The 13,730-nt window shown below is 39.4% G+C and overlaps 1 long non-coding RNA gene across 1 annotated transcript; it reads left to right on the top strand.

Annotated features, from left to right (window-relative positions):
• Nucleotides 1–10,900: 10,900 nt before the first annotated feature.
• Nucleotides 10,901–13,487, top strand: LOC128503498 (uncharacterized). The gene is made up of 3 exons (XR_008355246.1): nt 10,901–10,915; nt 11,505–11,782; nt 12,987–13,487. It is a non-coding gene; the product is annotated as an uncharacterized LOC128503498 (long non-coding RNA).
• The last annotated feature ends 243 nt before the right edge of the window (nt 13,488–13,730 follow it).

Below are 13,730 nucleotides of genomic sequence, written 5' to 3'. Positions count from 1 at the left end.
TCCATTATTTTCTTAATATTACGAACCTTTGCTTTGCAACGGTCAAAGCTCTTTTTATTACGCTTTTAGTAAACCTTTTTTAATACTGGAAGCCAATAGAGATCAGTTTTGTTGGAGGGGGGGCTTTTTTCGAGATTAAGATTTTCAAACGAATAAATGACATAAAAATGTAAAAGGAACTTAATTTCCACGGATACATCTATTACAGCTATGCCAATGAAGACGCGCTACGCCTAGCGCGAAACGCGTTAGGTGTTTCCTTTCATGTTTCCCCTCAGGCCGATAATCCCCCTGCTGTGTGCTATGCGGCGAACTACAAACCTGCAATAAATTAATATTTTTGTACATCGAGGAGTTTGTACCTTTATTTGCTGGCTCCTGCGGAAGTCTCTTGCCTTCCTGTTGTTTCGCTGCGAGTCAGGAGATCTGATTTAGGCTCGGAGTGTGGGAGCAGCGCATGAACTCTTAGAACGTTGCGGTTTTCTTCCAGCGAACCAGATAATGGATGTACGTATATTACAAACTTAATATTTGGATTCAGCCATCTGCACATCATTCTGAACCCCTTAATGACAAAGCCCGTACATGTACGGGCTCAAAATGCATTGTTCTCAATGGGTTTAGGGACCATCCATTGTCCTTAAGGGGGCTGTTTGCACATCAATGAAACATTCATTGCCCTCTCTAGCGTGTTCAGCTCATAGAAGATCGGATCAGCCCTTTAATTCTTTCTCCTGAAGATTTAATGATCTAAAAGCAACACATAGACTTTTTTAAAGAAACTTTTTTCAGTTTCCATGGAAATACCTTATCGGTGCCTGTTTTTGTGTCGCATGAGAATTAAGTGTTTCGGACAAATATGAATTTTTAGAAGTTTCTTACCGGGAAAGGTTTAGACTATTCAACAGTACTGTTTTTTTAAGGATGTATTAAGTTACAAAAGTGTTAAATTCAAAAGAGTAGGCTGAACAGCTTGAACGGGGCATTTGTTGTTAGCCTCATAAAATAGAGACCCCCACTGACATAATAGCTGCTACATTACATCATAGGAGGTCCGCAAGGTAAGAAGCTATCCGAGTCCTGAGGAAATTTTATATATTTTGAGATTCCAATGAAAAAAATACCAGTTTTAGCATTCTAGGTTATATATTTCATGTAATCCGACATATTTAATTGGGAGCTTTGCAGGTTAACCCAAGGAACTGTTGAGTGGAGCTGCAAGTGGATGAAGCTCCCTCCACCATCCGTCCCGTTTCATACTTTCTTATGGTTTTCCAACTAGGTCACTTATTCCCAAAATTAGTGTTTTTGGACAGTAGGCTTATCATCTTATCATCATTTATCAACCCCCCCTCCAAAAAAAAATTCTGATTCACCTGGGGATAGCAGAATTTTTGTTGTTGCTGCTAAAATTTCCTCTTCTTTTTAGTATTTCCTGAAAAAGCGCACATCCGGAAGGATTTAGTAGCAGAATGGTGCTTACAACGGCAGTATTTTTACGGCACCACCTGTTCTGCGGGTTAGCCTGACAATGACATTTGTCGGGATAGGAAATGCGCACGTTTCTCGCTATACACTTGTTAAAACATTTCTTTAACAAGGTAAAGATAGGTGGGGAATATTCATTATTATTATGCAAGTTGGGTTTTTCTGTCTTCGTTATTAATGACCTGTAATTTCATTATTTGTTGTATAATTTTTAAACAAAATAAATGCGCTTTTTTTAATCCACAGAGTGGGTTATTGTATACGTGTGTGTCATGTAAGGATGGATTAGTACCTTCCCAAATCCTCAGCTCAATGACGAACTCCACACTTAAGATAATGAGGTAGTCGCGGCATGTAAAGGCTGGGGGGCCGATAATGACAAAAGTGCAGCCGAAGGCGAGTCTTGGCCCTGGAGCCATCCCGCAGTTTGATTTAAGTAAAATTCTTTAAAATTCCTTAATTTTTATGTATTTTGTCCCCTTCTTAGGTCATGATATGCCCTAGCAGGTACATAGTGAGCTCGAAAAGAAGTATTGAATTAAGGTGAGCAAGCAGTGGTCATCCACCACATAAGGACTGTGCTCGAAAGCCTGAATACTGTAGGGCCAAAAATACTAAGCAAGTGGGAATTTGAGCGGCCGCTCCAGTATTCACAAGTGGGTCTGCGGTATGAGCTCACATAGCTATAAAGGTGAATTACAAGTGAATAATTTGCCCCGATTTGCCGCACATGGTAAAATATCCCACAGCTAAAATGTATCTGTCACTTTTCCCAAATCCTACATTTTCAAGTTCATCACACTTAATAAACCCATGCAACGTGAATGATAGACGACTCCATTTACATTGTAATATCGTTACAGCAAATGTTTACTTGTATAGATGTCTGCAGAGTTGAGAGACCCACAGCTGCGCTGAAGATATTGTAAAAGGACTCATTATAACCAACAGCACATAGTCATCTATGTGTAAACCATCACAAGACCCCATGCTGGCATCCTTGAACAGTTCCTTACTACCATTTGAGTGGCAACCATAAGAAACGGTTACAATCCCATAGGAAAAAAAATCCCCTGTGCTTACAATTTATTAGGCCAAAGCAAAATCTACCAGGAAGCTGGGACTGACCGTAGGTCATACTGTGTAAGTGCCTGGCTGGGCTGGTGCCAAGCAATCCAGTGTGACCACCACAAGAACCTACACAAGTAGCTTCATTAAAATAAAATGATGTGGAACTTCATAAACTTAAAGTGTATCTGTCTAACCACATTTATACGTTTGGATACAACACAGGCTGTAACCAAATGTTTTGGGGCTGCTCTTAATGCCTCTGTTTTTGCGTACACAAACCTATACGAAACAGCAAGCACCTTTGTGTGCTGCTCCATCATAGGACATCCACTGATCTCCTTCATTTACCTCCTTGTGGGAGGCTCCATCATAGGACATCTACTGATCTCCATCATTTACTCCCTTGTGTGGGGCTCCATGATAAGACATCATTGTTGGCCTCTCGCTGAAGAGGCACCCTCTTCAGTTAGGTGGGTACTCCATAGCTCGAAAAAGCTCAGCCGTGGCTTGGCCAGATGACCTCATAATTCTATATTTATGGGAAGAACCACTAAAAACACACAGCTCCCAAAAAGTGCAAAGTCCACCAGGCGTTTAGTCTTCCGTTCCCACAGACTCCTTTTCCCTTAACAACACACGAGCATCCTGCAAGCTGCTTCCAGAGAAGGCTTTCCAGCTCACCAAGAGGAAGTGATGCTTCCTGATATTGCACTGATAACCAACCGGCAAGTCATACAATACCCTTCCTGAGGTTAACCCTTTACACAGACCATGAAACTGCCTCCCGAGAAAGAGTTTCCCTTTTTTATTGCTTGTGAAATTCAGAGCAGATGGACTTATTCATATAATGCGTAAGGTTTATAAATACATTTTATTAACAGCTTGAGATGGAATAAACATCAACTTTTGTTGACTTAAGTAATTATAGGTTTATACGATTTTGTATGGTGTTTGCAATCATTGGTCTATGGTTACATAGCTTAAAACATGTCCTTAAAGCACCCATAGGTGCAGCCTTTTGGGATACACAGAGTGTCTCTTTGACTAAAGATGGATCAGTCGGAAAGCCAACTATATTTTGTATAATCCCAAGCAGCTGCCTCCTGACCTTAGGCAGCACTGCTGGGTATCTGCCCATGCATGGGTACTGGAAGCCTCAAGGAACCCACGGGTACCTTGTCCATACCGTTGGACATTACATCATGTGGCCTTTTTGTCATGTTGGCCAACACGCAATGTTGGGTTACCAAAGTCAATTCAGATGTTTACTAAATAAATTCTACACGAATAATTCCCGAATAAAAAATAAACCATTCTAATACTTGAATAAAACATACCCCCCCCCTCCCAGTTCAGTTTTAGATTTTCAGACTTTTAGTTTTGCCTTTTAGCTGCACATAGTTTCCATGGCAACAGCCCTCGGAGACATCCGGCCTGAGTTTCTGTCTCCATCCTTCCCATGGTGTATTGCCACGGGGAAGTTTTGTTTCCTGCCCCCGAATGAGGAAGTGTGCTTCACTCATTTACACACAAACATCCACCCTACATAATATCCGGGAGTCATGTTCCAGGAGAAATAAAAATAGGTAGTTTTAGGATTAACACCAGTTAAGCAGAAACATTATTAAGCGTTCTATTAAAGGTGAACGTGATCTGAGATACTTTAATAGAATGCTGATGGCCAGTAACTCTTCACTATATATAGTACTGTGTAAAAATTACTGTGAAAAAATACTGTACAGTAGGAATGCTTTCAAAAATAGACATGCAAATAGTTTATTTTATCATTTAACAAATTTAGAAAATCTAAATAAAATCAATTCTTCTAGATACACTTGCACACATTTTAAGGAACCCGGCAGATAGGTTGTTCCAAACATAATGGAGAACTAACTACAGTTCTTCTGTGGATTTAGGCAGCATTGGCAGCTCCTGGACAGACTCGATGATGTTGAGATCAGGGCTTTGTGGGGGCCATACCGTCACTTCCAGGACTCCTTGTTTTTTTGCACGCTGGAGATAGTTCTACATGACTTTGGTTGTACTTTTGGGGTCATTGTAATTCTGCATAATTAATTTGGGGTCAATCAGATGCCCCCTAACTGTACTGCATGACAGTTAAATATCCACCTGCACTTCTCAGCTTTAAGGAGACCATTCATTCTGACCAAATAACCAACTCTGTTTGCAGAAATGCCAAACTTGTAAGGAGGCTCCACCATGCTTCACTGTTGCTGCAAACATTCTTGTACGGCTCTCCAAACAAACTAGTTGAGTCGCTTGGCCTTGTTTCCACATTGTAAGGTATTGCTTTTTGGCCACAAGTCTTCCATGAAGACCACCTCTGACCAGACTTCTTCAGGCAGTAAATGGGTGTACCAGCATCCCACTGTTTTCTGTTGAGCTGATGGAACTGCTGGACATGGACAGAAAATCTGGAAACACTTGTCTGCCTTGAAATTTCTGCCCGGGAGAGACCTTCTTGATGCAGACCTTGTGTTTTGTTGCCGTGCTTAGTCTTGCCAGGTCTTTGACAGTAAACTGTCTTCAGCAAACCGTGTGAGTTTGGCTGTTCCTCACCCAAAAGTTTGAGGGGGGGTTGGGGGGGTGCATTTCTAGCTGTAACATAATCGCAAAAGGGTTTGCCTATGAAGATATTCCATTAACAATCTGCCGTCCAGCTACAATAGTAATTTACAACATTAACCCGGTCTGTGCTGTATTTCTGATTCATTTCATGTAATTTCAATGGACAACATTTGCTTTTCTTTAAAAACCAAGGACATTTCTGAGTGACCCCAAACTTTTGAGCGATATATATATAAACATTATGTAATCAAAACACTGATTCTTTATTTTTATTAGTATCATGTCTCAAGAGCATCGACGCTGCAGCTTCGGCTGGAAGTAGGAGGGATTCATCTAAACTGACATTGCTGAGATTCAACTATTTGGGTTAAATTAATGGAAGTAGATACATTAATTATTTAAGGGGCAACATTTTTAAGGAAAACATTTTGATTCTTTTTATTAATCCATATATAACTTTAGGGGCACTCCCTTGGTTACACAATATGGCAGCAACTAAAAAGGTGAAGAACGTCACCCACTGTCTTAGGTAATGACGATCCAGGTTAGTACCCCCTAAAAACATTTTATATAACATGCCTGAGGTCAGATTACATCTAATGTATCTCTGCTTTTAGTAGGAAAATCATTTTCCAATGTGCTAGACCACGTCCACCGTCCATCGATCACATCATCTCTTACGTACGCGGCACTGGTCTAAAGTTAACCCAGGATAGATACTTGGCAATGACAATACAGTGTACAATAATTATATATTACATCAGCTCTTGCCATGTTTATTTTGAAACTAGTCAATGAAACGTACGTAAAAAATATGAAGCGTTGCATGTTATGGTCGGTAAGCATGGTCCCAAGACTTAGGGCTCAGGGCTTTAGATTTTCCTTGCATTTTATTGGAAAACTAATTACTGGGCTATAGAGTGACTGAAGATTCAGTCCCTCTCACACATTTGTACAACTCCCCATGGGTCCAGTGTTGGGCTTTCGTCATATGGGCAGGTTCCATGATCTGAGTCGATGCCTTTGTTATGTTATAATTTGGCTTGTGTAATGGTATCCTGGGGTATTAATGGTATTGGGGTATTAATGACCAGGTATTTGGGTATTAATGACTAGTTACATATTGCCAGAACAGACTGTTACATAAAACAGGCATTTTATCTAAAAGCCTTTTTTTCACGAATATGACAATAAACCAGCTTGTGGTAGGATCGGCGAAACAGCTATGCACCGTCTCCTATTTTGAAAAAAAAATATGGATGCAAATGGGTGACCACAACGGGCCTTTAGTCATACAGTATAACCCAAATGATTAAAACTGAGGGAAAACAGGTACATGAAGGCAAATATAATTAGGAAATTAACACATATCTACTAACAATTGCCAGGCCTATTTCACGAGAGGAAGTGGTAAAGGCTAAACCCAGACCCTTGAGTAATGGTCGTGATGGATAGGTTTGTATGATCATTATTAGTATATTGAATGTTAACTGTTTTTGTTTACAAAAAACTTGCAATGGTGTCTATTCTGAGTGATGTGAAGCGGTGGGGACTTGAAACATACGTGGGCCATGTACTTTACACACGTGTGCGTTTGCTCACCGTGATTGCCGTCATATGCCGACCATGCAATACGTAGTGTGAAAAATTCTAAATAAAGAATTAAAAAAAAAAAACTGTAAAAATGTAGGAGTAATGAGTAATGAGTAATGAAACTGTTAAAGGAACATCGCCGGGAGGCTGTATCATGCTACGGCCTTCCCAAGGGTGAGTGGGCGATCGGGGAAGGCGAGTGCTTCATACTAATGTTTCAGTCGAGTGTGTCCTATGTGTGTTTGTTAATGATCTCACCAGCCAGTAACCCGAGGGAGTCCCTGGAGAAAACAGAGCACTAAACGCTCCAGATTATCATCTCAGCAAATCAGATTGACTTGTGGTTCACGGATTCAGTTACCCTCAGCCATGTCTTAAAAAAATATCCCTTTATGTTTGTTTGAGATCTTAAAGGGAAACTGTCGCATTCAGCGCTTTCTAATCATTTATTATAATTGCGTGCTTTTTCTGTTGCTCAATAGTTGGAGATATTTCATTTAAAATGAAGGTACTTTTTTACGTCGGACAAAAAGGTGACAGAATCAACATATCTTTTGATTTCCTGATCTGATGATATCTCACCTTCTCCTGATCCTTGCAAAAGGCAGCCATCACCAAATAGGTCCAATAACATGGAGGAATAATTATCCAAATCCTGACTGATTAAGGTATAAGTCTCCACATCAGGAAAAATGGGCAAGCTAGGTGGGCCGCTTGGTTCTTATCGCTTGTTGAATTCTTTGTTTCAAATTCTATGATAACGGGAAGTTGACAGAACTAGAAATGAGAAGATGAGACACAAAGTTGCTTTCATCTAAGTGGACAGATCTAAAAGCCGCAGCTCAGGTGCTTGTCATGGGGAATAGTGTGATGCCATCACAGGAAGAACAAAGACGTCTTCCTAGAAGCACTTGGAATCTGACTTTTTGTAGATATCTCAAAACTCTAGTACAGAAGGTTACATTAAATTGTGTGTTAAAACATAAAATACCTTTAAATATTTTTGGAATTAGATGCAGGGTTCTTGTTTAAGAACGGTAGAATGACACCACCTTGTGGTAAAAACATTATTAAGGCTGGAAACAAATCAAATTAAGTTACACAGAGTGATTTTTAAAAGATAAACACACTTATCATGCTAACATATTCTAAGCAATAAAATGGCTTTCACTCAAGCATATTTCCCAGGACACATATCCCTTTTTTAAATATTGTTGATCGGCACATATGCCCGTTAATAACATGTGACATTTATGTCTTGGAAAACATGGCTTAGGTGGTCTCTCTATTTATTGCGCTTTATGCAGTTGATCACGTCCAGGGACAGTCTGGTAATTGCTATTCAGGCCAGCCCAAAATCCTGAAACAGGGCCAGTCCAACTTGGACAAGAACACAGTTGGATCACGAAACACAATGTTACATGAGTATGTGTTAGTATGAATGTGTATGTTAGAGGGGTTGCGTTAGCATGAGTGTGTATGTGTAAGTGTGTGTTAGCATAAGTGTGTGCGTTAGCTTGGATATGTATGTGTTTGATAGAGGGAGTGTGTAAGCATGAGTGTGTATGTGTAAGTGTCTGTTAGCATGAGTGTGTATGCGTCAGTGTGCGATATCAGAATCATGTATTTTAATTACAGTGGCCTGCTGGCCTTAAAGTGCTGATTTTCATACCTAGTCCATTTCTGGCTCAGTGTAGTGGTCACTTTTACATTTAAAAAAAAATCTAAATACACCATGAAAACGAGCTGTATAAAATAAAAAAATGGCTTACCCTTGTTTAGTGAAACCCCACTATATAGCCTTTGGTGGATCTCAAAGCCACAATTTGGCTCATGGAAGATGAAGAACAGAAAATAGACTTTACGCAGCTGTTCCCAGGCACCTAAAACATCTTTATTAAGTTGTTTTAGGTGCATCTGAAGTAGGTAATTTATGTTGCCTTTTTTTGTATATGACTCACTGTCATAAATATTTAATACGCTTCCACTTTTAGTTTTTAATATGGCTGAAGGTTGGAAATATTGATCTTCATCGGGTTTCTTTGTCTTTGGTCTTAGTATTTATAGACATTGTCCTCCTCGTTTTTATAGTTCAGACACTTATATTTTGACCACCAAATATACGTTGTGTGCTTATTTAAATGAGATACGCTTGATTTTTGTATGCACAGCGTTGACCTTGTTTATATTGTGATTTCTTCTAACCTTTGATGTATTCACATTTCATTTTTTGCTGACTGGCATTACATTGAGACTTTGTGTTCTATTTACTTGGGGCTGAGATGATCATGGGCCAACTCAGTCCTCTCCCTAGTGTTTCACTTTGATCGTGACAGTCCTTCTTTGAAAACCCACCTTCCTTCATGATATCCTTCTTTTCAAGGAGCTCAGAATGTTTGCTGGATATAAGGGTATCACAGTGTTCTACAGTTCTAATTATATCCTAAATACCATTATGTACATACATTGCACTGTTCTTTTTCTAAATGTCATTGAAAATCTAGGTGAAGACCTACCATAGAGCCATTCCTCCTAAAGAAAAAGTGTCCCTCTTGGTGATTTGAAATCAGAATGGTCTCAAAAAACCTCCAAACCAACAAGTTCCATCAAAATCCATTTGCAGCTTCATAAAATTTTCTTGGCAACACAGAAAGTTTCACTGAAGTTGAACTGCTTAGTTTAGCTCCTGTCAAGATCAATGAGAAGTTTGCTCTGAACACCTTGTTCAGAAGATGCTTGGTGAATGAAGAAGACCATTCTCTCACAGAACTAATGAATGGATGATAAGCTCAGGGTTACATGCATTACATTTCTATTAACTAGTTATCCTGAGAAGACTGATGATGGATATTGAATGGTTAAAGGTATTTTCGAGCCACAAGCAAAAATATCAAGAAAGCCCATCCCTAATACCAACAAATAAAATATTTTACAATACAATTTGTACTTTCATATAAACAAATTAGAGAGAGTGAGAGAATGAACAATAAGGGGGGGGGTGAGAGAGAGAGAGTGAATGTGGGCACTGGGCATAATTTTTCATCCCCAAATTTTCAGCCAAACCGAATGGGCGGGGAATTAAATTAATTTCTTTTAAACAAATAGGCCAAAAACAAACCGGAAAAATGTGTTTTTGACCCATTTGCACATGCCTATTAACCAACAGGCTGGGACAAGCTGCATTAGCAAAAAAAAAATAACTTGTGGCCTGTTGTTTCCAGCACTAGCCGCCTGCCTTAAAGGGCCAGAGCCGCCTTGTTATCGCCAATCTGTCCCTTTTTCAGAGTCCCCTTGTATATCCTGCTGGCAACGCAACTACATTTTATTGATAATGCAGGCAGGCAGATAATTCACGAGGTGTCCTTCTTTCATCCTTTGAACGCTTAAGATAAACTACCAAATGAAAGGCTTGTAAATGGAGAATAATGCTCCTTTCTAATCAATTTTCAGGAGGAGCAAATGTCTGTTTCCATTAGCTGGAAACTCTTGGTTTGACCTTGAATATAAGAATTCTTGTTCCAATTTTAAGGTCACAGATTGAATTGGCACATATACAGTGTCAAGCAGTCTACAAATTACTCTATTTAAGTTTCCAGAAGTTGAGTTTTTTGGGGGGTTTTTGCTGAATTTATTCAGTGTTGTTCGCTCGTAATAAATATCACAAATTATACGAAATGTTAAAGTCTCCTTCAAAGTTTAGTGAAGAAAATAGAAAGACCAGTAGGTGGCGCTGATATAGCAGCAATGGAAGAAATATAACTTGATTAATTAGATTGTATTAGCTATATAAAATATATATTTAATAAATATAAAAAATATTAAAAATATAGTGCTTATAATACTATGTTTTGCAATATTCTATATGTGTAGAAGATTTGGAAGATGTTGTCGGCTCATACCCATCGCTGAATAAAGATGGGCATATCATGCGTTCTAGTTTTCACAGTTTTTAAGTGAATAATTGATCATGATTGTCTGGTTGTGTTAGTGTGAGTGCCTGGGTGTGTGTGCTTTAGTAAAAAGATTGTGAGGAGAACCGGTGTGCCCCAAAAATAGTGTGTGCTAAATAAGGAAATCTCTAAAAATACTTCCCTTTTCTCACAGCTGCCTCCTTAAAAACAACTCTCTCCAGGTGTTGTAAAGTATAGGTTCAATTTCAATAGGGGGCGCTCATGTAAGTAAAACAAACGAAACAACAATAGTGTAGACTATTCAGACGATACGGTGTTAATTATATTGCGTTAGTTGCACTCACAATAGTGCTGAAGATTTGTGTCTGTTTCTCATTCCCTTCTCATAGCAGCTCGTGAAAAAGGTAGTAAATGGTTGCACTCACGGGATCCAATGCACATAAAATATGTGCAAGGTGTGCTCAGGGAGGGGGGTAGGGGAAGCCCACGGTGTCCAGGATCTCTTCTCCAAATGTCGTGGAATTTCAGGTCCAATCCCCGGAACGCTGTGATACAGTGCGGCAACTTCTTCCAGCCAGGGAGCGTGAAAACCACCCCCAGAGAATAAACAACTGCTGCTTATATTTAAAAATATAGATTTATTATGGGAATATCCCTTTTATTTAAATTTTTTAAAAGTACTTAAAGATATATAAAATATAAATCTGTAAAAGTCAAACGATTAAGTGAAATAAAAAGTCTTTCCTCAACGCGTTTCGGCTGAAATGGCTTCTTCAGGAAAAAAGTATTTGATCGCTTCTTCCACTCTTTTTGTGTGTGTTAATTCGTTGTACTTTCTTCCATGTACGCTAGATGGCGGTGTGACGTTGTTTCCCAGAACATGAGGACGTGTTGTACGCACATGTCCACTAGGTGGCGCTGTTACGTTATTCCACAATACGGGAGAACGTATTGGAGGCTGGATGTGCGTACTGACGTCAATCTGTTTAGACGCGTCCCCATAGAAACGGCGGTTTCTCCTTGTCCGTTGGGCTGTCTCTTCGCTTGGTGTTGCATCGCCTCCTAGTGTCCTGCTGTGCCGTGAAGTGCAGATGTTAAGCAATGACATTTGAAGACGGATTAACATGAAGGTGGTGTAAACGTTTAAGGATGTGATTGCATGAATGATAAAACATTAAACGTGGATATATGAACTATAACTAAACATACTACGGGTTTTGTTTATACATAAATGTCTATATGAATCCAGGGAAAAGAGAGCAATAAGGGTGGAAAAGTGCCAAACAATAATACGAAATATTGGAATTATGTATAATACATATAATACATATACAATGTCTATTCCCATGATTCAAAATGGATTAATTGAGAAAACAGGACATGGATTACAGTATCGTGGGACGCCGTGTTTAATGCTTGAATTCATAATGTTCCCAAGATGTTCCTAAATTCTTCCTTTAAGTGGTCTGATTGTTCTTCCCCCATACTGCGCACCACATGGACATTGTAATAAATAAATTACAAATTTGGTGGTGCAGGTGATGAATTTCTTCATTTCGTATGTAGTCCCTGTCCTATTACTGATAAAACTGTTCGTTTTCCTTGGTAGGTAGGTGCACATCTTGCACCTACCGCATGGGAAAAAAAACCAATGGGTTTCTTGCCCAGAAAGGTATTAAAATTAATTTCTGTTTTCTTTGTTGGGAGGAAAATGTTTTTTCAAATTATTTGTGTTTTTTTGTATGTGATTTGAGGTTTTTCCAGTAAGAGGGGACCTAAAATGTCATCGCTCTTCAGGACATGCCAGTGCTTCCGCAATATCTTTTTAATGTGGTGAGCCTTAGTATTATATTCCTTAATGAATGAGAAACTGAAATCTTTCTTGTTCATATTATGTTTGGGCTTTCCTTTAGTAGATGAGATCTATCCATTTGTTCCACTTTCTGTTGACTTCTCGCTAATAACTCTATTGGATAGTGTTTCTCCCTAAATTTACTTTTAATATCTGTGGTGTGTTTAATAAAGTCCTGGTCCCGTGTACAGTTCCTCCTTATTCTCATCACCTGTCCAGTGGGGATGTTATCTAACCATGCTGGGTGATGACAGCTTGTGTAATCAATGAAACCATTGGCATCGGTAGCATTTTTATAATTTCTGGAGCATTGCCTTCTGTGAATAGTTCCACATCCAAGAATTCAACACTTTGCTTTAGTATGTTGAATGTAAATTTTAGGTTGTATTGGTTCTGGTTGATGTATTCTATAAATTGATGTAATTTATCCAGTGTTCCCCTCCATATAACTAACACATCATCGATATATATCTCTTCCACAGCACCAGGTCTGTTGTTCCATATCTGTTCTGCTTCCCATTCGGCTACGAAAAGGTTGGCGTAACTCGGCACGAGCCTGGCACCCATGGCTGTCCCACATAGATGACGGTAAAACTGGTGTTCAAACCAGAAATAGTTATATTTCCAAATAAAAATTGATACATTGCAAAATGAAATCCTTCCGATATGTTGCATGTTATCTCCATGTTTAATGCTATCTCAATGAGTAGTGTTATGCCCATGTTTAATGCTATGTCCATGTTTAATGTTATCTCTATGTGTAATGTGTGACAGCCAGCAATACACAAGGGCGCATACCATGCAACAGTCAAACAGTGGTTTTTGGGGTTTAAGCGGTTAAAATAAAGCGGGGAAAAAAACGAGCTGCTGTTCCTGGCTCTAATTGCCCTAGCGGACTGTGCTTAGGACCCCTAAAAGTGACATGTATGCGGGCAAAGCACTGCTATGGTCTGTGGGCAGAAAGCAGGAACCAACAACAAAAATGAGCTGCTGTTCCTGGCTCTAATTGCCCTAGAGGACTGTGCTTAGGACCCCTAAAAGTGACATGTATGCGGGCAAAGCACTGCTATGGTCTGTGGGCAGAAAGCAGGAACCAACAAAAAAAAATGAGCTGCTGTTCCTGGCTCTAATTGCCCTAGAGGACTGTGCTTAGGACCCCTAAAAGTGACATGTATGCGGGCAAAGCACTGCTATGGTCTGTGGGCAGAAAGCAGGAACCAACAAAA

This window comes from Spea bombifrons, chromosome 8 (assembly GCF_027358695.1).
Source record: "Spea bombifrons isolate aSpeBom1 chromosome 8, aSpeBom1.2.pri, whole genome shotgun sequence".
Classification (NCBI taxonomy): domain Eukaryota; kingdom Metazoa; phylum Chordata; class Amphibia; order Anura; family Pelobatidae; genus Spea; species Spea bombifrons.
Note: the sequence above shows the minus strand (reverse complement) of the source record. Positions and strands in the feature narration are given on the sequence as shown.